General features: G+C 38.0%; 1 protein-coding gene across 4 annotated transcripts in view; it reads left to right on the top strand.

Annotated features, from left to right (window-relative positions):
- The window catches only part of DLGAP1 (DLG associated protein 1), an 855,942-nt gene that overhangs the window by 277,406 nt on the left and 551,066 nt on the right, over positions 1–27,470 (top strand). For 3 of the 4 annotated variants that reach the window (XM_057526435.1, XM_057526433.1, XM_057526436.1), the window contains exon 3: positions 20,132–20,248. The gene's annotated coding sequence lies outside the window, so the exon portion shown is untranslated. The remainder of the gene's footprint in view (positions 1–20,131; positions 20,249–27,470) is intronic. The other variant, XM_057526434.1, reaches the window with a different exon arrangement.

Below are 27,470 nucleotides of genomic sequence, written 5' to 3'. Positions count from 1 at the left end.
AGAACACTACCTACGACTGTATACAAAAATAAACTCCAGATGGACTAAAGACCTAAATGGAAGACCGGACACTATGAAACTCTTGGAGGAAAACATAGGAAAAACACTCTTGGGCATAAACCACAGCAAGATCTTTTTTGACCCACCTCCTAGAGTAATGAAAATAAAAACAAAAATAAACAAATGGAACCTAATTAAACTTAAAAGCTTTTGCACAGCAAAGGAAACCATAAATAAGATGAAAAGACAACCCTCAGAATGAGAGAAAATATTTGCAAATGAAACAACGGACAAAAGATTAATCTCCACAATATACAAACAACTCATGGAGCTCAATATCAAAAAAAAAGCAATAGTTTTTCATTTTGATGAAGTCTTTTTTTTTTCTTTTATGGGTCATGCTTTAGTGTCAAGTCCAATAACTCTGTTTAGTCCTAGATCACAGTGATTTTTTTCTGTTTGTCTTTTTCCTGCAAGTTTTATAGTTTTGCATTTTATACTTGAGTTCATGATTCATTCTGGCTTCATTTTTTTTTATAAGGTGTGAGGTTTAGGTCGAGTTTTTTTCTTAGTTTTTGGGTTTTGCCTATAATGTTCAATTGCTCCAACACTATTTCTTGAAAGGCTATCCCTTCCTTCACTGAATTGCTCTTGCACCTTTGTCAAAAGCCAGTTGAGTATATTTGTGCGGGTCTGTTTTTGGATTCTGCCGTCTGATCCATAGAATTGTCTATACATCCACCAACACCAGTATCTTTACTGCAGCCGTATACTAAGCCTCCATATGATTGGATTGATTTCTCATTTTTATTTCTCTTTGTCATGATTATTTTAGCTATTCTGGGGTCTTTTTTCTTTCCATATGAACTTTAGACAAAGCTTCTCTATGTCTATAAAAGACCTGACCAAGATTTTAATAGGAATTGAGTTAAGCCTACAGATCAGTTTGGGCAGAATTGACATCTTTACTATGTTGAGTCTTCCAGTCTATGAAGGCAGTATGTATTTCCATTTATTTTGATCATCTTTGATATCTTCATCAGTATTTTGTCATTTTCAACATATAGATTTTGCACATACTTTCTTAATTATTTAATTTGCAGTAGTTTTAAATGGCATTGTGTTTTTGTTTCCACATGTTCCTTGTTAGTATATTGAAATGTGATTGGTCATTGTGGCTTGACCTTGTTTTCTGCAAAATTGCTGAAGTCACTTATTGGTTCTGGGAGTTTTTTGTAGAGTCCTTGGAATCTTCCATATGTAATACAGTCATAACATATTTAAATAGAGGTGATTTTATCTCTTCTTTTCCAATCTGTATGCTGTTTATTTCTTTTTCCTGCCTAATGCAGTGGCTAAAACTTCCAATACTATGTCAGTTAGAGAGTGATGAAGGCAGATATCCTTGCCTTGTTCTGATCTGAGGGGAAAGCAGTCAGTATTTAAGTAGGATATTTAAGTATGATATTAGCTGTAGATTTTTTCTAGGTGCTCTTTATCAGGTGGAGGTAATTTCCCTTTATCCCTAACTTACAGAGAGTCATTATCATAAATGTATGTTGGATTTTGTTAAATGATTTTTCCGTATCAATTGATATAATCATGTGATGTTTTTCTTCTTTAGCTTTTTCATGCATTGTATTACATTGACTGATTTTAGAATGTTGAACCAAGCTTGCACAATTGGTCATGGTGTGTAATTCTGTTTATACATTGTTGGATTCAATTTACTACTGTTTTGTCGAGGACTTTTGCATTTATATTCATGAGGGGTACTGGTCTGAAGTTTTATTATTTTGTGTTTTCTTGTTTTGGTTTTGGTATTATAAAATGAGTTGAGACTTCTTCTTTGTGTTTCTGTTTTCTAGAAAAGATTGTGAAAGTTGGTTATAGTAAGTCTTTAAATGTTTGGTATAATTCTCCAAGGAATCTATCTGGATTTGGTGATTTCTTTTTTAGTAGTTTTAGATTATGAACTGAATTCCTTTGATGGTTATAGGGCTATTCATATTATTTGTCCCCTCTTAGTTGCTTTGTTAGCTTGTGGCTTTCGAGGAATTGGTCCTTTTTTTCCAAGCTCTCAAATATTTTAGCATAAAATTTTTCATTGTATTCTTTTATTATGTTTTTAACAGTTGCAGAATCTGTAATGATATTCCTTGTTTCATTTCCAAAATTGGTGATGTGCATCCTCTCTTTATCTTTGTCAGTCTTGTTAAAGCTTTTTAAGTGTTGTTGATTTTTTTTTCCCCCGAAGAACAAGCTTTCTGTTTCACTGTTTCTCTATTTCTGCTTTGGGTTTATTTTGCTCATCTTTTTCTAGTTTCTCATGTGGGAACTTAGATTACTGATTTGAGACCTTTCCTCATTTCTAGTGAGGAAATAGAAATTTCTCTCTGAGCATGGCTTTAACTGCATCCGTGTATTTTAAGTTTTCATTTTTATTCATTCTGATATTTTTTTAAATTTCTTTGAGACTTGCTCTTTGACACATGGATTACTTAGAAGTCTGTATTTTTTAAAATTTATTTATTTTATTTATTTATTTTTAACCGCGTTGGGTCTTTGTTGCTGCGCACAGACTTTCTCTAGTTGCAGTGAGCAGGGGCTACTCTTTGTTGTGGTGAGCGGGCTTCTCACTGTGGTGGCTTCTCTTGTTGCAGAGCATGGGCTCTAGGCACACGGGCTTCAGTAGTTGTGGCTCGCGGTCTCTAGAGCACAGGCTCGGTAGTTGTGGTGCACGGGCTTAGTTGCTCTGCGGCATGTGGGATCTTCCCGGAGCAGGGCTCGAACCTGTGTCCCCTGCATTGGCAGGCCGATTCTTAACCACTGTGCCACCAGAGAAGCCCTAGAAGTCTGTATTTTAATATTGACATATTTAGAAATTTTGTTAGCTTTCTATTACTAATTTCTAGTTTGATTCCATATGGTCAGAGAACACATTATGTATGAGTTCAATACTTTTAATTTTGTTGAGGTTTGTTTTATGGCTTAGGAGCTGGTGAGTCTTGGTGAAGGTTCAATGGGTGTTTGAAGAAAAAACTGTGTACTCTGCTATTGTTGGGTGTAGTGTTCTCACATGTCAGTGTGGTTCAGTTAGTTGACTGCGTTGTTCAGATCTTCTATAACTTTGCTGATTTTCTGTCTAGTCATTTTATCAGTTTTTAAGGGCAGGATATTGAAGTCCTCAACCATAATGTGGATTTCTGTATTTTTCTTTACAGTAACATCAGTTTCCATTTCATGTATTCAGGTTCATGTTTTCAAGCTCTATTTGTTAAGTACAGATATAGGATTAGGGTTGTTATGTCTTCCTATCAGATTGGTCTTTGTACCATTGTGTTATGTCTCTCTTTTTCTCTAGTAATAGTCCTTGTTCTGACGACTACTTTATCTGATATCAATATAGCCACACCTGTTTTTTAAAATTAATGTTTGCATGCTGTACTTTTTCTATTGAATTTGAAGTGGGTTTCTTGCAAAGGGCATTTAGTTGGGCCATGTATTCATTCACTCTGCCAATCTCTGTCTTTTACTTGGTGTATTGGACCATGTATACTTAAGATACTTGCTGAAATGTTGGTGTATAAATTGGCCATTTCATTATTTGTTTTCTGTTTGTTTCCTCTAGTTCTTGTTCTTCTGTTTGTCTTTTCTTGCCTTTCTGTGTATTACTCAAATAGTTTTGAGTTTTTCTTGATTTATTTATAATTTTTTTATTGTGATAAAATGTATATAACATTCACCATTTTAACCACTTTTAAGTGTATACAGTTCAGTGGCATTAAGTACATTCACATTGTTGTGGAACCATCATCACTGTCTTGTCCAGAACTTTTTCATTATCCCAAACTGAAATTCTGTGTCTATTAAACTCTCCCTTCCTCTCTGCTTCCAATCCCTGGTAACACTATTCTTTCTCTCTCTGTGAATTTGCTTGTTCTAGGAACCTCATATAAGTGGAATCATGCGATATGTGTCATTTTGTGTCTGGCTTATTTCACTTAACATAATGTCTTCTGGGTGTACCCATGTTATAGCATGCATCAGGATTTCATAAGGCTGAATAATATTCCATTCTATGTATACCACATTTGTTTATTCATTCATTTTTTTTTTTTTTTTTTTAAGAAAGAGATTAGAAGTGATCCCTGATCAGATTCAGGGCCAGTTGCTTCTCGGAATGTTTGGTGATATTCTTTTTAAAGTTTAATTTTTATTTATTTATTTATTTATGGCTGCATTGGGTCCTCGTTTCTGTGCGAGGGCCTTCTCTTGTTGTGGCAAGTGGGGGCCACTCTTCATCGCGGTGTGCAGGCCCCTCACCATCACGGCCTCTCCTGTTGCAGAGCACAGGCTCCAGATGCGCAGGCTCAGCAATTGTGGCTCACGGGCCCAGTCGCTCCGCGGCATGTGGGATCTTCCCAGACCAGGGCTTGAACCCCAGTCCCCTGCATTGGCAGGCAGACTCCCAACCACCGCGCCACCAGAGAAGCCCTATTCATTCATTTTTAATAAATCTGTGGGTTATTTCCACCTTTTGGCTTTTGTGAGTAATGCTGCTGTGAACATAGGTGTATAAATATCTCTTTGAGTCCCTGCTTTCAATTCTTTTGGGTATATACTTAAAATAGAATTACTGGATCACATGGTAATTCAATCTTTAAGTTTTTGAGGAACCGCCATACTGTTTTCCACAGTGGCTGCACCATTTTATGTTATTTTGTTTCCAACTTTATTGAGATATAATTACATATAACATTGTGTAAATTTAAGTTCTACAATGGGTTGATTCGATACACTTATATATTACAGAATGGTTACAAGCATAACATTAACTGACACTTCTATCTTGTCACATTATTACCATTTCTTTTTTGTGGTAAGAACTTTTAAGATCTACTCTCTTAGCAACTTTCAAATATGCAACACAGTATTATTGACAATAATAATCATACTGTACATTAGATGCCCAGAACTTACTCATCTTTTAAGTGGAGGTTTGGTCTCTTTGACCAACATCTCCCCATTTCCCCCACCCTTCAGCCCCTGGCAACTACTAATCTACTCTCTGTTTCTATGAGTTCAGTTATTTTAGATTCCACATATATGTGATATCATGTAGTATTTGTCTTTCTCTGTCTGACTTATTTCACTTAGCACAATGTCCTCAAGGTCCATCCATGTTTTTACTAGTGGCAAGATTTTCTTCTTTCTCATGATTGAATAATATTCCATTTGTGTGTGTGTGTATCCATTCATCCATTGATGGACACTTAGGTAGTTTCCATATTATGATTATTGTGAATTATGCTGCAGTGAACTTGGGAGTGCAGATATCTCTTTGCGATCCTGCTTTCATTTCTTTGGATATATATCCAGAAGTGGGACTCCTGGATCATGTGGAAGTTCTGTGTTTAATATTTTCAAGAATCTCCATACTGTTTCCATAACAACTGCATCAATTTACATTTCCATCAACAGTGCACAAAGGTTCCCTTTTCTCCATATCCTCACCAACACTTATCTCTTGTATTTTCATGATTGCCATTCTAACAGATTTGAGGTGGTATCTCATTGTGGTTTTATTTGCATTTCCCTGATGATTAGTGATGTTGAGCACCTTTTTCATGTGCCTGTTGACCATGTGGATGTCTTCTTTGGAAAAATGTATATTCAGTTCTTCTGCCCATTTTTAATCAAATTTCTTGGTTTTTCGCTATTGAGTCCCACCAACCATGCACAACAGTTCCAATTTCTCCACATTATCGCCAGCACTTGTCATTTTCTGGGGTTTTGTTTTGCTTTCTTTTGTTTATAATGGCCATCCTAATGGATGTGAAGTGATATCTCACTGTGGCTTTTACTTGCATTTCCCTAATGATTAGTAATGTTGATCATCTTTTTATGTGCTTACTGTCCATTTGTATATATACTTTAGAGAAATGTCTGTTCAAGTCCTTGACCATTTTTTAATTGGGTTGCTGGTTTTTTGTCATTGTTGAGTTGTGGGAGTTCTTTCCATGTTCCAAATATAAATCCCTTATCAGATATAAGATTTTAAAATATTTTCTCTAGTGGTTTTGAGTATATCTTTTTGCATAGTTTTCATAGTGGCTGCTCTGTGTATTACAGCATACATACGTTTCTTATCACAGTGTATTAATACCAACATTTATCACATTAAGTAAAATTTGGAAACCATAGCCATTAGATCCATTTACCTTCCAAACTTTTAGATATCATTGTGTTAAGTACTGGATTGCATTCTGTTTTTTTAATCATCAAATATATTTTATGAAACTCTTTAAATTAAAAGATTGCACATACCTGTCTTTCTGTTCGTTTCCTTGTTCCTTTCCTTATGTTCCATGAGTCTTTCTTTCTTTTTTTTTTTTTTTTTTTAATTTCCTTTCCATTCAAAGAACTTCCTTTAGCTAGTCTTTAAGATTAGGTTTGCCAGTGACATATTCTTTTTTTATTTTTTATTTTTAAAATAAATTTATTTATTTATTTATTTATTTTTGGCTGTGTTGGGTCTTCGTTTCTGTGCAAGGGCTTTCCCTAGTTGTGGCAAGCGGGGGCCACTCTTCATCGCGGTGCACAGGACTCTCACTGTCGCGGCCTCTCTTGTTGCGGAGCACAAGCTCCAGACGCGCAGGCTCAGTAGTTGTGGCTCACGGGCCTAGTTGCTCCGCGACATGTGGGATCTTCCCAGACCAGGGCTCAAACCCGTGTCCCCTGCATTGGCAGGCAGATTCTCAACCACTGCACCACCAGGGAAGCCTGACATATTCTTTTAATTTTTCTTTGTGTAAGAATGTTTTCATTTCTTCTTCATTCCTGAAGGATCATTTTGATGAATATTAAACTTGCAACTGACAGTTATTTTCTTTTGTCATTTGAAAAATGCCTTACCACTTCCTTCTGGCCTCCAGAGTTTGAAGTGAGAAGTCTTCTGTTACTCACATTGGTGTTCCTCCATAGAAATGCTTGTTTCTCTTTGGCTGCTTTCAGATATTTTCTTTGTCTTTTATTTTCACAAGTTTTATTATAATGTGTTGGTGTCTACTTCTTTGGGTTTATCCTGTTTGGATTTCCCTCACCTCCTTGAGTCTGCAGATGTGTGTATTTTACCAAATTTGAGAAGCGTTCAGCCACTATTTCTTTGAATATTCTCTCAGGTCCACTTTTTCTTTTTCTGGGACTCCAATGAAGTGAAATTTGGATCTTTTGTTATTGCCTTGCACACCCCTGAACTTTCCATTTATTTTTAAAATATTCTGTTTTCTCCCTGTTCAGATGGGGTGAATTCAATGATACGTCCTTTGTCTGCTCCACCCCTCTTTTCAGTCCACCCACCAAGTTGTTTTCTTCTACTATTTCTGTTATCGTATTTTTCAATTCTATCAATTTCCGTTTGGTCCTTTATTATAACTTCTGTTTCTCTGCTGAAGTTTCTTTTGTTTCGTATGTTCCAAAAGAATTTGCAGTTGATTGTTGAAACGTTGATCTGATGGCTGTTTAAAATTCTTGTTAGATAATTCAACCATCTGACTCCTCTCAATATTGCCATCAGTTGGTTATTCTTACTTAAGTTGTGACTTCTCTTGAATTTTGGTATGACAGGTGGTTTTTTATTGTATCCTGGACATTTTGTCTGTTACATTAGGAGACTTTGGATCCTATTTAAGTATTTCATTGTAGCAGTAGTCACACTGCTGGCCTCCTTATCTGGGCCATGGTTCCAATGGCAATTGAGTTTTCAGTGCCTTTCCATTTTTATTTCTGTTGGCTGGGTTTTTTCACCAGTCCGTGCTGGCACCACCTGAGGGAGCAGAATGGGCTTTTGATGGCCATGCCTCTGGATGCCTCTCAGTGAGAGAGGAGTGTCTCAAGCCTGTATGGACAACGAGGCTTTCTTGGCTTACTACTTGTCAGGTATAGGAGTTTTAATGAAGGGACACTTGAAAAATGGTATCTGAGAAAAAGATACAAAATTGGTAAAGAGGTATACAAGATATATTCCCAAGAGTGGGGTTCCTGGATCATATGGCAACTCTATTTTTATTTTTTTGAGGAACCTCCGTACTGTTCTCCATAGTGGCTGCACCAATTTACATTCCCACCAACAACGTAGGAGGGTTCCCTTTTCTCCACACCCTCTCCAGCATTTGTTATTTGTAGAGTTTTTTAATGATGGCCATCTGACCAATGTGAGGTGGTACCTCATTGTAGTTTTGATTTGCATTTTTCTAATAATTAGTGATGATGAGCATCTTTTCATGTGTCTGTTGGCCATCTGTATTATGTCTTCTTTGGAGAATGTATTACTGAATCACTGCTGTGCAGCAGAAACTATACAACATCATATGTATGTTATATAGTTGTGTGTTGTAATACAGCATTGTAAATCAGCTATACTTCAATAAAATAACTTTTAAAAAAGGAGATATACAGGAAAAGGTCATAGAACTGTGCTGAAGACACAGCATTTTCTAGAGATGACCCTACATACTTTCCATCTGTGATGGAGGTAAAGGAAATAAAAAGAGGCTCCCTGTCTTTCTGTTCACTGCCTTTGCCTCTGGAACTGAGCATATCACCTAATTACCATAAAAATTAGCATCATTGCCTTCTATTTTAGCAGACATTTGATTGGGGTGGCATTGGCCATGGTAAGTAAGTACATAATTTACTTCTACTGAATCTGCTGCCCAGTGTGAACCATGAGGGAACTGTAGAAATTAAGTTACAGCAAATTGCATTATTTGGGCACTCGACAGTTGCAGCATGGTTCCACGTAGATTAGCCAGGCTTGCCCCCGAGACATATTTCCCTTGCTGGGTCTTCTTTTAAAGGCACCATGAGCAATGTAGGAACAAATGATAAAAGTTAGTTCAACTACAATTGCTAACCCTTTAGATTTTTCTCCAAAAGTTGCCATTCAGGATGTTTTCTGAGTGTGAATTCTTGTATGTTTACCCCTCAGAAGGGTGAATAAGGAATGCATGAGAGATGAAAATACTTGTGAATAGTGCGTTCTCAGCAGCTCAGCACGTATGCTGGCTTAGGAGCAAAGACAGTTATGAATTGGTAACGATAAATTATATACCAGCTTCTCATGTCTTACTGTTGCTGGAATTTAATCAAGATGTTTTAGTATCGACCCTCCATGTCAGAGACTTCAAGGTAACATGATATCAGCCACATCTCCTCAACATACTTAAGTGGGAGAGTCGGACTGAAGCATTTAATATCTTGGAAGACAAGTAAAGCCTAGTTTGTGATAAAAACATAACTGTATTATATATTTTCTAATCCCTGGTTACTGCAGATAATGGTGTGTATTGACATTGCAAAATATTGTAATTAAAGAATAGGCTTAGTATAGAACTTTAAACTGCACTGCTTTTTGTTTTCCATTATTGAAATAGCTTTAGGGTGGCCGTTTCTTTTCATACTATTAGCAAATGCAGCCAGCCTTTGTGACCAAGAGCTCAGTTTTGTCACTTCGTTATCATTATTATTGACAAGAGAAAGAGGTTGGTTGTATGTTGATTTCAAGGCAAATTTACATTTTTTAAATTGTTATCTCTCTGCCACTGGACAAGTTGACACAAAATAAGCTATTCAACATTTAAAAAGACTTTAAATAGATCAATTTCAGAAAATTTAACTGGGGCTTTGGGATTTCAGATTATTTGCTTAAGTATAGCTGTAATTCTCAGCAGCTATAGAGGGTGATTTTTAATTGTTACGGAGTAAAAGATAATTTTGGAATGTTATGGAATTTGCTTAAAAAGGTTTAATTTTAGGGGAAACCCTCTCCTCTAATCGCCATGACTCATGCTTCTTCCTTAAACTCCTTGAGGGCAGGCACCTTATCTTCTCCATCTCTCTGTTGATGCTGCAAAACCCACACCACCCCTATTTATGTGTAATGACCAGACTTTGATTATATATACAAAATAGTAGATATAACAGTAGGCTCTACCATCTCTTATGGCTTTGGACCATCCATATTTCAAGCCAGTGCTTCTTAAATAATCACTTTTTAAAAAAAAAAACAGTGATGGGCTTCCCTGGTGGCGCAGTGGTTGAGAGTCTGCCTGCCAATGCAGGGGACACGGGTTCGAGCCCTGGTCTGGGAAGATCCCACATGCCGCGGAGCAACTAGGCCCGTGAGCCACAACTACTGAGCCTGCGCGTCTGGAGCCTGTGCTCCGCAACAAGAGAGGCCGCAATAGTGAGAGGCCCGTGCACCGCGATGAAGAGTGGCCCCCGCTTGCCGCAACTGGAGAAAGCCCTCGCACAGAAACGAAGACCCAACACAGCCAAAAATAAATAAATAAAATAAAGAATTATTTTAAAAAAAAATTACGATGTCTATTAAAAAAACAAAACAAAACAGTGATTAAATTCAAAGTAACTTAAATATAGGTGCATTATGTTGTACCATTACAATGCCAGGTAGTAAAGCTCCTTGAGGGCAGGAATTTTTCTTTTTTCTTTACAACCCCATTCCCAGTACCAGGAACAGTGTCTGGCACATAGTAGCCCCTCAATCTTTGTTGAATGCATGAATGTATTTTTAAGACACTGTGAAAAATAGCCAGTTAGGCTGCCTTTGTATGGGAAGAAAACCCCAGTGTTCATGTCAGGAAATCTAAATTATTGTCCCATCTCTGCTACTAAACTGCTGTGTGATCTCAGGTATGACACCTAACCTCTCTGTGCCTTTCTTATCTATGAAATGAAGAAATTAGATTTTATGAATGATAAAGTCCAGTCCATGTTTAAAAGTGCATAATTCACTGATTGATGATTCTCAGCATGCATTGGGAAGTGGTGCTTGGAAACAAATTTACAATTTGTGGCCGTGGAACCAGTGTTGCCAACTGGCATATCTGGGGGTTGGAACTAAGACTTGGGTCCCTGGCTATTAAAATTTTGGCTCTAACAATTGAACTAATCATCAGCTAAATAAATAAATAAATAAATAAAGGAAAGAAGGAAGAAAGAGAAAAAGAAAGAAAGAATGGAAGAAAGGAAGAAAGAAAGAAAGAGAAAGAAGGAAGGAAAGAAAGAAAGAAAAGGAAAGAAGGAAAGAAAAGACAGAAAAGTCAAAAGCTTTTCTATACTCTGGCATGGAAAAGTGATTTTTAAGAATAAGGAAAACTAAATCTAACACAGAAGAGTAAAATGTCACACAGTGATAAAAAAGAACTAGATTTAAATCCTAACTCCAATATTTTCTGTGACCTTGGCCAAGTAATTTAATTTCTGTGCCTTTATTTTGGCATCTATAAAAATGAAATAATGATAATATCGAAATGAAGTCATTTATTTATAGTTTCTGGGACATGGTAGGCTTTGAAATCCTTACAGTCAGCCTGATATAAAGGAATTAGGTAGGTGGATGGAAATGAATTTGACGAAAGGTAAATCTGTATATTTGGCTTGAGGCAGACACCAAGAGGTGAAATAGTGGTTGAGTGCATGGCTGAGATCAGACTGTCTAGGTCTGATATAAATAAAGCTGGTAACTTCACTTACCAGCATTAATAATTTGGTCATTTTCTAACCATCTCTGCATCTCAGTTTTCTCGTCTGTAAAATGGCGCTAATAACAGTACCTCCCTCATAGGGTTATTGTGAATTTTCAATGAAGCAATCCATGTAATGTGCTTAGAACAATGCCTGGTGTATAGCCAGCACTCAATAAATGAGGCTGTTCTTATTATGTTCCATTAAGTTCATCCAGAGGGGGGCGAAATTGAAAGGGATGTAGAAGCCTGCCAGCCCAGTGAACGAAGAGAAAGCAATGGGGATTCAGTTGGACCAAAGAGATTATCATAGTCTAGTGGGTTTGGGGAGGGGAGTTGTTTGTTGTTGTTTTAGAAAACTATTTATAAACATATTAAGTTTTGAGATTTTAGGAAAGAAAGGCTGTGTAAATCCAAGACGTTGGGAGTTCCCACTTAAGTCATTGACAGTAAATATCACAGTCTCCTATTTATTCTTGGGTGGTGAAACTTCTTTTAAGAAATCTGCCATAGGGAAAAGGTCTTTTAGTCTTCAGCCACATGGGTTAAAAGGTATCACTAAATCGTGCTCCAAGAATTGTAAGTAGTCAGTCTTTTTATAACAGGGCAACAGCTGAGGTATCAGTGAGTCATTACGTACCCTGTGTCTACCAGGGAGCCCAAATCATTCTGTCTGTAGAGAAGTGAGTCAGGTTGGAGGCAGTACCTGTACATTTCAGCACAGAGGGTCCTCTAACCAAACTCTTGAAGCTGCGAAGCTGCCACAGATAAACTGAGATATGAGGACAGGATGGAAAGAATACAGGTCAAATTTAAAAAGACAATAAAATAGAGGCTAAGTTTCCAACTGGCACTTCACATCTTAAAGTGCATTTCTTTGTGGTGAGCTTTAAAGAGACATGAAATAAGCCTGTGTGTTTCATGACTGTGAAACCTTTTTCAATTGATTGGGAAAATTTGGGTATGTCTGAGCACACATTACCTCATTGTTTTAAAAATTGTGTGCAAAAACAAACAACCTGATTAAAAAATGGGTAGAAGGAATGAACAGACATTTTTCCAAAGAGGGCATGCAGATGGCCAACAGGCACAGGAAAAGATACTCAACATCACTAATCATCAGGAAAATGCAAATCAAAACCACAATGTGATAGCACCTCACACCTGTCAGAATGGCTATCATCAAAAAGGACACAAATAACAAATGATGGCGAGGATGTAGAGAAAAAGAAATCCTTGTACACTGTTGCTGGGAATGTAAATTGGTGCAGCCACTGTGGAAAACAGTGTGGAGGTTTCTCAAAAGACTAAAAATAGAACTACCATATGACCCAGCAATTCAATTCCTGGGTATATGCCAAAAAAAACCCAAAAACACTAATTCAAAAAAGATACATGCACCCCAGTGTTCATAGCAGCATTATTTGCAATAGCCAAGATATAGAAGCAACCTAGGTGTCCATCAACAGATGAATGGATAAAGAAGATGTGGTATATGGGTGTATATGTGCATATATATATTATACATATATATATATGCACATATACAAAGTGGAATACTACTCAGCCATAAAAAATGAAACCTTGCCATTTGCAGCAACATGGATGGGCTTGGAGGGCATTATGCTAAGTGAATTAAGTCAGAGAAAGACAAATACTGTATGATATCACTTATGTATGAAATCTTAAAAATACAACAAACTAGTGAATATAACAAAAAAGAAACAGATTCACAGATATAGAGAACAAACTAGTGGTTAGCAGTGGGGAGAGGGAAGTGGGGAGGGGAAATAGAGGGGTGAGGGATTAAGAGGTAGAAACTTAGGTATAAAATAAGCTACAAGGATAGATTGTACAACATGCGGAGGATAACAAATATTTTACAATAACTATAAATGGAGTATAACCTTTAAAAATTGTGTATCACTGTATTGTATACCTGTAACTTACATAGTATTGTGCAGCAACTATACTTCAACTAAAAAAAAAAATGTGAACTTGTTCAGAAATAGGTTAAGACTCATTATATCAAGTGGATTGGGGTAGAAGGGCCTTCTTAACAGAGAGTAATAGAAAGATTTCTCCCTTAGAAGCGTTGTTTCTTACACATTAAGGTCATCTAGACAGTATGAAGTGCATCTTTAAAATGTAAATATCCCTTGAAAGTGTCAGGTGTCTATATTGTTTACACTTCAAAGTAAATCACTTTTATCACTGACTTTTCTCTCTTCCCCAGTTGAGGATTTGACCTTTAAGGCAATGAAGTTTCAAATGGAAGATAGAAATTAAATTAAATTAGAAATTAAACACTGAGGGACTTCAGAGATAAGTTGGCTTGAGGTAGGACCTTTGATTAAATGTTCAAGTAGTCAGCTGGTAAAGAAGAAGACATTGAGGCATTTGAGAAGAACAGAGACTAGATTAATTTAGTTCACATTTACACCAGGATTTTCAGAAGTAGGTGGTCCAGTTCCAAAATTCTATATACAGTGCTTAAACTGTAATTTAATAAGGCTTGAAGCTCTTGCTACAGTCTGTGCCAGTTCATTACAACAGGGTGAATGTTAATGACTACATAATTAGCAGGGCTCAGGGCAAAATGAAAGGGCAGGCGCTTTGTTCAAAAAGCAGGACAGAGGGTTGTTACATGTACACAAATCTAAAACCATTTCTTTTCTTCCACCATCTCTCTCTCAACTAGTAGCATTTTTTATTGGCTATTTAATGTAGTTCCAGGTAAAGAAAAGCAAAAGTTTCAATTATTAGCATGAATTTAACCATTCATCTTTATATTGTGCAATACAAATATAAGAATATCTAACTCTCATGCAGAATCACCAAAATCATGCAATTTGTATGTCATAGATCATGCATACATACGTCATTCTTACCAGAACAGTGGAAACACTACACAAAACTTAGTCTACCATTTTTATTTCACTTATTGATACGTGTACCAACATGTACCAATAGTCTCCCTTTGGCTTTCTGATGAGTGAAGGAGAAAAAGAACTATGATTGCCCTTCCTTTCTCTTCCTTTTTATGTATCATCTTCAGCATAAGCAGCTGGCTAATACAATGGAAAACATGCAAGAAATAAAGGATATGATAGGGTTTCTTGGTCATCTGTGTTTCTTAGAACACCAACGTCTTCTTGCAAAGTTGGAACCAAATTCTGGTTCCCATGGAAAGCATGGCCTCTTGGGACTGTCAGCCATAGACATAGCATACTCAGCAAATCTCACTGACCTCCCAGGAATTGTGGGTCTACCAGAATTCACATTCACGCATGTTATATGCAGATGAGGCAGCAAGGGATGTCTGGGGACAGGCATATTATTCAGGTACCCGCGATCACACACGTGCGCCATTATCCTGTTGGACTGTACCCACAGAACACTGACTCAAATATAAAAGCATTAAACAGCACAGGGCTGTTCTGTGCATGGAGCCCCATGGAGCTGCCCAGGTGGCACGCCCATGCATCCAGCCCTGCTTTGAAGTTTCTTACACACAAATGAGGAATCAATCAGCAAAGAGGTTTGCAAAGGAAGTGGCAACTGGCTCGTCTTCCTTTTTTTGCTTTTTATTTGATCTAAGGCTGCCTCAGGCATATGGGAAGTCGCAGAATAATTGCAGACCTTGTTGTGAAATTGATTCTTACTCTAAGACCTGCAGGGGTGGGAGCATCAGGAGGCTGGTAGCTAGTTTAACTTTTGGTCTTCAAACAAACACAGTGTGTTATGGACCATAAATGTGAGTAACATTTTACGAGAAAACTTGAGATTTCAAAAACTGATGCTGCTTATTTGGTAAAAGAGGTAATTGGGTTAAAAAAAAAAAAAAGAAAAATTAAGAGAAACTATTTGAGTGGAAGGACAACTATACTGAAAGTTAGGAGGCCTATGGGCTAGCTCTGGCTTTGTTATCTACTAACTGTGACCTCAGATAAAACAGGTCACCTCACTAGTACTCATTAACCTCATCTATAAAACAGGGTTTGACCTTATGGGGTTTCTATTTTAAACTGTGTTTAGTTGAAGAGGCGTTTATAAATCAACAAACTCATTTTAAAGATACAATTGTAGACTTCAAAGAATTCTTTCTAGAATTTCCAGATCTCCCCTCTGTGCTTCCTCAGCTGTGCATGAGGACCTGTGGTTGAATGATCATCTCTCCCACATTTCTGCATCTTCTTTATCCCGAAGGACAATTAATCATTGCTAAAAATCAAGGGGGATTTGAGAGAAGTCCAGTGACTTTTTAGGTCTGTGGATTTATTCCAGTTCTGTTTTTATTTTTACTTTAGATCTTTCAGCTCGTGCCCCAACCAAAATTTACCTTGCTCCCTGAAAGTTCTGCTTTATGACTTATTGAGTATCATTATTAATATTTCATCCAGTGATTATTTTCACTGTATTTTAGAAAGGACTGCCAAAATGTAGAGCATGGTTTTTATTACGTCTTGCAGAAAATTGATTTTTTCACACAAAGGTAGACTTAATCTTTTTTTTTAATCTTAATTTAATTTTTAACATCTTTATTGGAGTATAATTGCTTTACGATGGTGTGTTAGTTTCTGCTTTATAGCAAAGTGAGTCAGCTATAGGTATACGTATATCCCCATATCCCCGCCCTCTTGTGTCTCCCTCCCACCCTCCCTATCCCACCCCTCTAGGTGGTCACAAAGCACAGAGCTGATCTCCCTGTGCTATGCAGCTGCTTCCCACTAGCTATCTATTTTACATTTGGTAGTGTATATATGTCCATGCCACTCTCTCACTTCATCCCAGCGTACCCTTCCCCCTTCCCGTGTCCTCAAGTCCATTCTCTATGTCTGCTAGACTTAATCTTTTTTTTTTTTTTTTCTACTTTATTTATTTATTTATTTTTGGCTGTGTTGGGTCTTCGTTCTGTGCGAGGGTTTTCTCCAGCTGCGGCAAGCGGGGGCCACTCTTCATCGCGGTGCGCGGGCCTCTCACCATCGCGGCCTCTCTTGTTGCGGAGCACAGGCTCCAGACGCGCAGGCCCAGTAATTGTGGCTCACGGGCCCAGCTGCTCCGCGGCACGTGGGATCCTCCCAGACCAGGGCCCGAACCCGTGTCCCCTGCATTGGCAGGCAGATTCTCAACCACTGCGCCACCTGGGAAGCCCTAGACTTAATCTTATAGTCAACAGAGAAATAAATATTTGAAAATAAAAGCAGGAAACAGAAGGGAATTAAAATGTGCCGAGTTCTGTTATGTACCAGTTACTGTGTTTTACATGTATTATTGCGTTTAATATCCACATAATCATCTGTAGTAGGCAATAATAAGAATACTACCAGTTTTCCATGGGAGGCCAGAAAGTCTTCTGGGAGCTTCCATTCCAATATTATATGTCCAACCTCCTGCATGAGAAGCCCACTTGGTACTGACCTCTCAAAGTCAATATGGCCAAATTAAGCTCATCCTTTTTCCCCAGAAGTCTTCTCTAGCCACAGGCTTTCTCGTCTAAGTGATAGATAGTAATGTCCTCTTCCGGTTGTGTGGGCTAGAAACCTTGAGGTCATCTTGCCTCCCTTATTCCTTACCCCCTCCACCCACTCCATCAGGAAATCCTGTTGACTCTCCTTCAAAAGATACCCAGCCTGGATCTGATGCCTCCTCACCAGCACTACGTGAGTCTGAGCCAACATCTCCTCTCGCAAAGAAGATGAGCTTTCCATCTGCCTCCATCCTGGCCTCGCCTGTGGTCTCTTCCCAACCAGCAGCCAGGATGAGGCTACCGAAACAGAAGCTGTGTCAATTCTGAGCTCAAGCTCCTGTGGTGGCCCCCATTTCACTCTCAGAGTAAAAGCCGAAAAGCCTTGAGCTGCCTTGGATCCGCCCTTCCCTCCACCTCACCACGGTACCACTCGCTGCCCCTCCATTTCTCTGCTACTAATCCTGTACTAGCCAGCGCTACTCCATCCCCACTGACCCCCTAGCAATTCCAGGAACAGCCCCTGGGAACACTCCTGCCTCAGAGCCCTAACCTTGGCCATTCCCTCTGCCTGGAACACGCTTCTTGTGCACATGACTAACCCCCTCACATCTTTCAAGATTTTGGTTACATGTCACTTTCTTAGTGAGCTCCCCTTACCGCCCCACAGCCAACGATGGCCATGGATGAGGATTCAATGACACACAATGGACAGAGGGCACCTCTGAAGGTTGGGGAAGGTGGTGGAAGGCTAGGCAGATCCTAGAGGACAGGGCTAAGCAGACACCCCAAAGTAGTGACTCTAGCACAACCCAGTGCGGTAGGGAAGAGCACACTATTGAAGCAGACTACTTAAGTTCAGATTCTTGTGTGTGTGTGTGTGTCAGGGTGTTTTGTTTTGTTTGTTGTTTTTTGGGTTTTGTTTATTTTTTTGTTTGTATTTTTGTTTTATACCTTTCCTTCGCTCTCATTCTTTCGCAGATATAGAGACTAAATATTGTTACTCGGTGATAGAAAAAGGGCAGGAAGAAAAAGTTTAAAAGGGACTGTTGGGGTGAGGGAAGGGAAAAAAATACCCAAGAATCAGGAATTCTGCATTCTAATCTCAGTTCTGTCACCAAACAAATGCCTTGGGCAAGTCATTCCTTAGTTTCAGTTCCCTCATCTCTAGAATAAGGAAATTAGGAAAGAATCAGTAAGTTTCCCAAACCCGCTTGATCAGGAGAATGAACCTGGGAGCGTTTGCAAAATGCAGATTACCCTGAATCTACCCATGAATAGTCTGATTTAATAGGTCTTGCATGAAATTCTATAGTTTGTATTTTTCACGAACTTTCCAGACAATTGTGATGATCAACCACACTTGGGAACTGCTAGATTAGATGACATTTAAGACACCTCCCATTGTTTAAGATATTCGTTTACCTAAATATTATTTAATTCAGAAAACATCCCAATTGTAATAAAATTGATTTTTATTGTATATGTGGGTGCCTCTGTCAAAAACTGCATAATATTTTCCTTTTTTTCTACGGAAAATTAAGAACAATATCTAGCACAAAATAGATTCTCAATACTTATAAATGAATAAATGGTCAGTTCCAAATGTTTAGAAAGTAAACATTTTTTAGTATCTCCTTGAGTAACCTATTTCTCATATATGTAGGGAAAAATTCAGAGTTTGTCTAGTGTCCTTCAGTATGAAGAATATTTAACACAATAATCATACATAAACCAGGGCTCATAATGATAATTATACCTGAAAGTTTTTGATAATGGAGAACCATTTTTATCTTTTATAACATAGGTAAATGAGATACACGTGAAAATATAATATTCCCAAGGTGCTTTATGTGCTATGAAAATACATGATATTTTTGTGCTACTGTTGTTCTAGCTTTTTACCACCCACACCGTCCTAATTCTTAACCTGTCAACTTTGCCAGCCTCAAATTATTGCTGGAACAACTTCTGCAGAGAATTGTATTAACCCCGAATTTTTTGAATGACCAGTGTTCTTTTTGGAAACAAATACAGTGTTGCGGGTTTTGAAAGGGGTTGAACTTTGAGGCAGAGAATCTGAGATGTCATTCTGTCTTTGTGTCTCTTAACTTAATAAAGTTATTAATAAATTCTGTCACCTCTTCTGGCCTCTGATTCCTCTTCTGTGAAATCATTTCTCCATTTATTCAAGCACTATCATTCTTGTAAATAATTAGGAGATAAGAAATTACTCACCCCCAGATTCAATTCTGAATATCCCTCCACCTCTGCCTAATACTTAGATCGACTATTTTTCTCCTTCCCTCTGATGCTATTTGAATGTGCTACCGAGGGCCACAAAATCATATTGCTTAGAAGCAAACAGAAACAGAATTCTGTTGATACCTTCATTTTTCAACACCAGTCATTTGTGCATGTAACACAAGTCCTTGTCTCCGTGACCTTTCAGAAAGGAAAATGACAGCTCAGCATAAAGCATGTGATGTGGTCATACTAGGTACCCCCCTCCTTAAGTCTGGGCCCAATTAGAAGTTCCATTTTATCGCTTTCATGAGAAAGTATTGTTACTAATTGGGGGTAATGCTTTGGTTTAGGCATCAGCCAGCACCTAGTAATGCCCTTGGAAAGATTCTGCCATAATTGGTGTCCTCCTGTGATATCAAAAGAACTACCCTGGAAAGAATATTTTTTAACCCCTTTTTTTAGTCACAGCTGCTTAGTTGCAGTGTTGTTAAAACAAATAATGCACAGGAAGTGAACACAGTCTTGTGTGTGTAATATGTCTTACAAAATCACACGATCAATGCTTGCATTTTATTGCTTTTTAAAGAGGATATAAATGTTAATAGTAGAAAAGTAGACTGTAGAATAACAAGCCTATTTATTACGGTGATATTGTTTTTTATTTGTATAGTTGATTTTCTTTTCTGAAAAGCATAAAAATAAAGTGTAACATCGTGCAAGAGCCCTGCCACACGAATTTTCTGTGAAACGCTCTTCTCACATCACTGAATTTAATGGCTGCCTGGGTGGTTCTTAGGCAATCTTCTTAAGTATCTTTTTGTTGCAGGGTAGTTACTGCATCTAATTATTGCATTCCGTTGTGTTTCAGAACAGTTGAGCATCACATACCAAGAGGGACATCGGGTTAAAAAAAAAAAAGAAAACTGCAACGTTTGGATCTTTTCCTGCTTTAGAAGCAAGAGGAATGGAAAATTGATAATCAAAGGTAAAACTGTCTCCTTTTCCCTTAAATCACATATCCCTACAGCTTCCTTTTCAGTCACCCTATGTAAAGCAACTTTTTTTTTTTCTTTTTTGATTGCATGGTGGAGTTTAATGAAAGTATTTCTGGCTTGTAATTCCAGGCATATTAATAGGCTGCTGACATATTCAAGTCTGTGTTGTTTTAACTCATTAGTTGCCTGTTCAGAATCTGGTCCAGATGTGTTTTGTATGTTTCATCTTTATTCTTGGTGTTGATCTGCAGCGGCAGAGCGGGCGGATGCCATTTTCGTAAATCTGCGGGCTGAAATGTTGTGCTTTAGGTTCAGGCATGGGATTGTGGGAGTAGATGACATAGTATCAGCTTCTTTTTTCTTGGAGTGTTGGACAGGTTTGAATTTATCACCAGAGGCGTGATCAGCTTGATCTGTATGAGGTAAGAAAGGCAATGGAAACACTTGAGGCAATGCTATGATCTCTGCTCCTTTCATTTTATTGTGTAGTTTATGGAAAGAAAAAAGAAAGGTCTCGACAATGGAAAAATCAAAAATACTACATATGTGGTGTCAGATCTAAAGGGGATTGATACTGCTGAATATATTAACAATCGATCGTGTTTGTTTTGGTTGCTTGCCTGGGACAACTACTCGGGCATGATCCTTTATTGGGTAGCTGATCCCGAGCACTGGGGAGAGTGAATGGGGGAAGAAGCAAAGACCAAAGTAAGAGCAGGTGAATGAGTTCTCCACGGTGGACATGGGAACGTGGTCCCCCTGGGACTTCCAAGAGGATCTGGGATCCCTCCTGGAATTTCTGCCTGAAGGATGTGTGGCCAAAGGTTTATCCACTGGCTTTTTCCCCTTGGTTGTGGATTGCTCCTGGGTCATTAACTCCCCCACGGTTCTGGGCTGTGCTGGCACTTGTCATTTGTGGTAGACACTGCAAAGGCAAAGAGAATCTGAGTTGGCACAGAACCGTTCATCTGTGCAGCCATGGCTGAAATCAGAGGTGAACCAAGGGGGTGTGATGCAGGGAACCAGAGGTGTCTGTTGTAGTTCTTTTTACTTTATTTTCAATCATCAAATAAATCACATGATCCTCCTAAATGAACTATTTCCAGGAAGAAAATGTTTTGTGTTTTAAAGACATTGAAGCGTGATATCCAAATGGCATAGAACCAAAGGGAACTCTGTTTCAAAACTAACTTCTTCATCAATAAGTGGTCCATGTTCAGAGTGAAAAGTACGTCTTGGCCCACGTGTGCATTGGATATTATATATAGTAAGATTTGAAGTATGACCAAAATATTGGAACAGAGATAATAGAATAATATTTTATAGTACCTGTACTTATTACTCACCGTATATTGATTTATGTACAAGAAGGTATCTGTGGAAACACAAAAATATAATTATTGTCTTTCCTATTTGGAAACAACCTCATTAGCAGTGTCATTATTTGTGTGAAAGGCGTGACAAATTATGCACGTCCGAGCATAAAGTTACAAGGATGGTCAGCTGGCAACATAGATTTAACATGTTAAAGTGAATCAGGGTTCATTTGTTTGTTTTCGGCATGAGGATATTCAACAGATGAAAATGAAGCCAGGTAAAGGCTGTGGTTGTGTTGTGACCTAGAAGATCCTTTGTGCAGAGGAGGAATGTAATCCGTGAGCTCTCTAAGGAGCAGCTGTGAAAACAAATGAACAAGCAGACATTTCAACCGATGCAATTAACATGCAAATTCCTAATGAAGGAAATGAAAATGGGGGGGAGGAAGGAAGAGGGTAGCAGAAAGAGGCCGGGCAGGGGAACCCAGGAAGCAGTGACAGGTGGCAAGGCAGAAATGCCCAAACTAGACAGAATCAAACTATAGAATGAAGAGAATCCCACAACAGTGGAGAGATACTTCTTAGAGCAGACCTCATCCTGAGCTGAGGTCCCAGTTCATTTGAGGCCTGATAAATTCCTGGGTCATCACAGAAAGAATCAATGACTGTGTCTTCTCACCTGAACAATGCCGTCGCCTCTCATTTGTCTTCCTTTCTGTGGTCTCATGAGACTCCAAGGTCTCCTAAATAAAAGTTCTGACCATATCTGCTCTTTGCTCAGAAAATATTTCCTAATTGACCCAACTCATCATTGTCCAAATTTCTTAATCAAATATTTAAAACCTGCCACTCTAAGTTTTTGACTTATTTCTTATTCCTTGACTTCACTCACCAGTGGTCTAGACCCTTGGTTAGTACTGCAAATTCTGTGATGTGTCAAGTCTTCCAAGTGATTTGGATGCATTTGGGTTCTCAAACATAAGTTGATCTAGGACAAGGCCCAAGAATTTGCATTGCTAAGAAGTTCCCAGGCTGTGTTGCTGCTGTTGGTGCAGGAACCTTACTTTGAGAACCATTCTGTAAAACAAATGATCCAGTCTGGCACTACAGTTCCTACATTGCAGTTTGAACTCAAAGACTGCAATAAAAGGACTCACTTGCCAGCATCCACCATTGTGGAGAGGTGTACTAGATTAAGTACAGGGTCTGTCTTCTGGTCAGAGACCATCTTAGCGTCATAAAGTCCCCAAGAGTAAGCTTTTTGATACATTTTTATATCCCCCACTGTGTTATAGACTCATAAATATTTGTTGGATGGATGGATGGACAGATGGATGGATAGAAGTGAAGGGAGGGAGGGAAGGTGGGAGGAACAGATAGACAGGTTTGGCAGGCAATGGTTGGTTTCAGCAAGGAACTTAACGCCTACAAAGAAACTGCTCTACAAAGAAACTGCCATTAGGGAAAGACTAATTGCCATCACATGAAAACCTCCTTATTGTGTAAGACCATACTCAATATATCAGACATTTGATTAGGTGGAATAACTATGTATTCAGAGCCTGAGCGTCTGGGTATCAATAGTATTTTGCTCTTTAGTAAGCAGAGTCTTTCAAAAAAGACTTTTTGCCATTTGATTGAGTACAACAGGGGGGAGATATCGTTTCTATCAAGACAAATTGTACGTTTTGCTTTATGAAAGAGCCACTGGCTATGTGAAACCGGGAAATCACATCCAGTTAATAAATTCCTTTGCAAATGTCTCTTCCTGGAGTTTAAATTTTGCAGCTGCAACATCATTTGAATGTTTATTCACATTTCGGACAATTGTGCCTTCTGGTTTTTTGCTTTCTTGCATTCAAATGTGTTCGTGTATCAATGTTGCAAATTTTCTCTCTGCATCTTTTATCTGCACACATCATCCCATGATTGGCTTGGTAAATTTATCCTACTTTTCGTGCTAAAATAACTGTTCCTCCTGTCTGTTTTCTGCCTGCTCTTTGATTTTTTCCAGAAATTGGGCTGAAGGCCTGCTTTTAGAGCTCAGTGTGAAATTTATTCTGTATGTTTTTAAACCAAGTTCCCACATATTTCCTTCTGCTATAGGTTCTGTAGTGGCATCAACTTCAAAACGCACCCTTGAAAGAGCCTCTTATAATTATGTATTAGCATAAATAATAACAATGAATGAAAACAGGAATCTCAAAAATTTATTGCATCATTCACTTTAACAGTAGAAAATTAAAATTGTCACATCCTCCTATGGCATGCCTCATGTTAAGCTTCAAGAAAAGAATCTAGTTCCAACTTTGTTATTACCTTGATGTACATCCTTGGTTGAGTCCTTAGGCCTCAGCTACCTCCATTATAAAAAGAAGGATTTAGGATAAATGTCCCTAAAGGATTAATTCTAGTTCCTTATCTTGCAATCTCAGGATGCAGGTCATATGAAATGCTACTTAAAATCAGGCGTGACAGTATGAGTGAGTCAATTCATCAACTAATATGTCACCTATTTGGCAGTGAAGTTGAAAGAGCAGGGTTTTGGATACAGAAAAATCTGTGCTCAAAACCCAGCTCTTTCACTTATTAACAGTATGAGCTTGGAGAATTTAGTGCACCCCTCTATGTACCTTAGTATCTTCATCTGTAAAATGGGGACAGTGTCATTACCATCTGCCAGGTTGCTTTAAAGACTAGGGTTAATCTGAAAAATATCCAGCACTTATCTGCTGAGCATGGTGATCTCTAAAGACCTCTCCAGGCCTCTAAGCCGACCAGAGCCCAAACCATGGTTTTAGAGGTTAATGGAGATTCCATTCTTCTTCTCCACTATAATTCTACAAGGCTAAGAAATGTTTATCTGTGACTCTAAAAGATGAACCCAGTTTGGAAAATGTATCTGTAATTTAGTCATCTGAGACTTGGCAAGACTAATGGGAAAATTCAACCGTAGGCTTTCAGCTAGACAGGATATCTGGTTCCATGCATTGTGAGTGATTTACATAGAGCAAACAAGGCCCTTTTCATCATCAAGACCGACTCCCTCAGTGTCAAAGCTTAAAGTTTGCAAATCGCATTCTGGCTTGTTATGCGGCCACAGTTAGGGCAGAAGTGAAAGATTCTTCAAGACATCGGTTGAGTCTGAATAAATATTTATATGCTTTTGATTTGTATATGATTCCAGTAAGTTCAAAGGTATTCCTTATTTTTTTCTTTCTTGTCCTCTGAAAAATTATGTTTATAGCCAATTTGTCTGATGCAGCCTTATACCCAGAGGCAAAAGAAATTAAATTTTGGTCAATAGACGATTCGTTTACTACAGAATTCATGCAAATATTGTATATTTTTCTGCTCTTTAAATTTATTCATTTCTTCTGAGGTTGAATTGTCACTTCGATATTGGTTAACCCCAGTCCTACCTCAGCAGAAATCCAGAGCTTTCTCCTTAATAGGGGTAGATCAATAAAGTTTTGGTGGACTATTTCATCTATCTTAGCAGAGGATTTCATCCTGTTGTCTTCTTTACTCTTTCAGTATTTTATAAATCCTCTGCAAGGTAATGTCTTTTGAGATAAAGCTTACTATATTTTATTCTTCTATACTTTTTCGTCAGAAGTAATTTAGAGCCAAGAACTGCTGGTGCCGTTTGAGTACATTGGTTATTTCAGACACCTGTAAGATAACTAAAATCTAATTGTGGGATGTTGTGTTTGTCATGTCTCAGAGACATATGACCGTCAAGATGAAAATCATACTGATGAAGCAGTTTCAAACTCTAGGATATATATATATATATATATATACACACACACACACACACACACACACACACACACACACACACATTCAGTGCGTGGTGATGGTAGTGGTGGAGGTGATGGTGTGATATTGTTTATTTGGACAACCCAGTCATTCACAATAGTATAGTTATTTCTACATAGACCAATCATTACCAAAATTGGCCTTTTTTTAATGAAAAGATCTATTAAATACTGTCTGAAAGACACATATTCTCTGTTGTATGGTAGAGTAATTCCTTTATTAAACAGAATATAATAGAGTTTATCACAACTCACATTTTTTTAGTATTTGTTGACACTTTAAGAATACCCAAGGACAACATTTACTATGTAGTAAAAAGACCTCAGCTTGATGAGAAGTATAAGAAAAAAAGGAAAGAATGAAAGGCACGTTGGCCGAGTTGATTTCATTCTCACTGCATTTTCATCATGTGCTAGGAATTTTCACCTAAAATATTTATTTAAAAGCTACGTTTATGGAAAAGATGATACCACTTTAAACAACCAGCATTAGTGCTGGCATTTTTTTTTTTACCATCCCAAGAGGATCTGGGAATTATAAATCAAATAATGTACAAATCTGACAAAATAATTGTCGTGATACACAATGCGTTTCTCTCTGGCACTTCAAATATTTGAGGTCTTTGTTTGTATTTATTTATGATTAAAAACGTAATAGCAAACATATGTTAAATACTTAGGTTTGTGCCCATTCAGGGGAGATGTAATTTTATGTCAGCCCTTTTAGGGTCTTTGGCTGGGCCTGAAAATTAAATTGATGTAAGAAAGATCAACAGCAGAAAATTACACAAATTTACTTAATATAAGTTTTCTGTGACATGGGGTCTTCATAAGGAAATAAAGACCCAAAGAAGTAGCAGGACCTTCGTGTTTATATACTAGGTTGAACAAAGAGGCGGAATTCTGGCAACATAACTAAAATATACAGGGAGGCTAAAGGAGGATGAGTTATTTTGTTAAGATCTCTTTGTACAGAATTCTCTCATCCTCCACTCTGATGATAACAATGTTTCTTTCCTCCCAGTACAGGGAGGACATCTTTCACATGGGAGGTTTATCTCCTGCTTTTAGGAAGCAAAGGGGACATCAGAACACAATGTTCTACTTGTACCTGCTGTTTTTCAAATGCCTTTGACTCTAAATAATCCTCATGCCAAAGTGGCATATTTTGGGGTGGCGTATTCTGCTACCCTCCAGGCATTGTTTTGAGCACCTTCTCTGAGTTACCTCCCTTAATCCTTCCTCTAAACTTTGAGAATGTTTTATACAACTTCAGGGAGAAATTGACAAATCCACCATCACAGTCAGTAGATGTCAAGATATTTTTCTCCAGGATAGAGGAAACTCACAAAAAACTCAAGATATAGAAGACGTGAACACACACTAAGAAGCTTCATTTGATGGTCATAAGTGGACTTTTTCAATCAACAATTGGAGAATACCAATTCTTCTTAAGTTCCTGTATAATATTTTAAAATTATGTACTGAGCCATAAACCAAGGCTGAAATGTACTCTCCATTTCACAGATGAAGAAACTGAGGCATAAAGAAGCTAAAGAACTTGCCAAAGAACACAAAGCTAGTACATGGCAGTGCAGGGCACAGACCCATGGCAATCAGAGCCATTTGACTGCTGCATGACCTCTCCTTACTGGTTGTCCGACAGGGGAAAAGCAAAGAGCTGGTCTTTAAGAGATAATTTAAACTTATTTATCAGGGCAAGAGGGCCAGGATTACCCCAATTTTATAGATTATATTTGAAAGCAAGGATGTGGCCAATTTGAGATGATCCAGTTGGAGTGATAGTGACACTAGATTTAGGAGAAAATTCAAACCATAAGTTAAAGTAGATTTAGATAATTGCTAGATGTTTAAATAGCAAAAGCGAAGCAAGACTGATGTAGTTTGAATTATTACTGTAAATTCATTGCCTTTAATAACCCAGCCCTGAATTATTGATCACATTTAGGTTCCTGTGTATGAAATAAGACAGCCCACTGGTGTTTCACGGTCACATCAAACTCTTATTTCCAACACTCAGCCCATAGACGCCCCCTCCCATCTTCTCCTCC

Source organism: Balaenoptera acutorostrata, chromosome 13, assembly GCF_949987535.1.
Source record: "Balaenoptera acutorostrata chromosome 13, mBalAcu1.1, whole genome shotgun sequence".
Classification (NCBI taxonomy): Eukaryota; Metazoa; Chordata; class Mammalia; order Artiodactyla; family Balaenopteridae; genus Balaenoptera; species Balaenoptera acutorostrata.
Note: the sequence above shows the minus strand (reverse complement) of the source record. Positions and strands in the feature narration are given on the sequence as shown.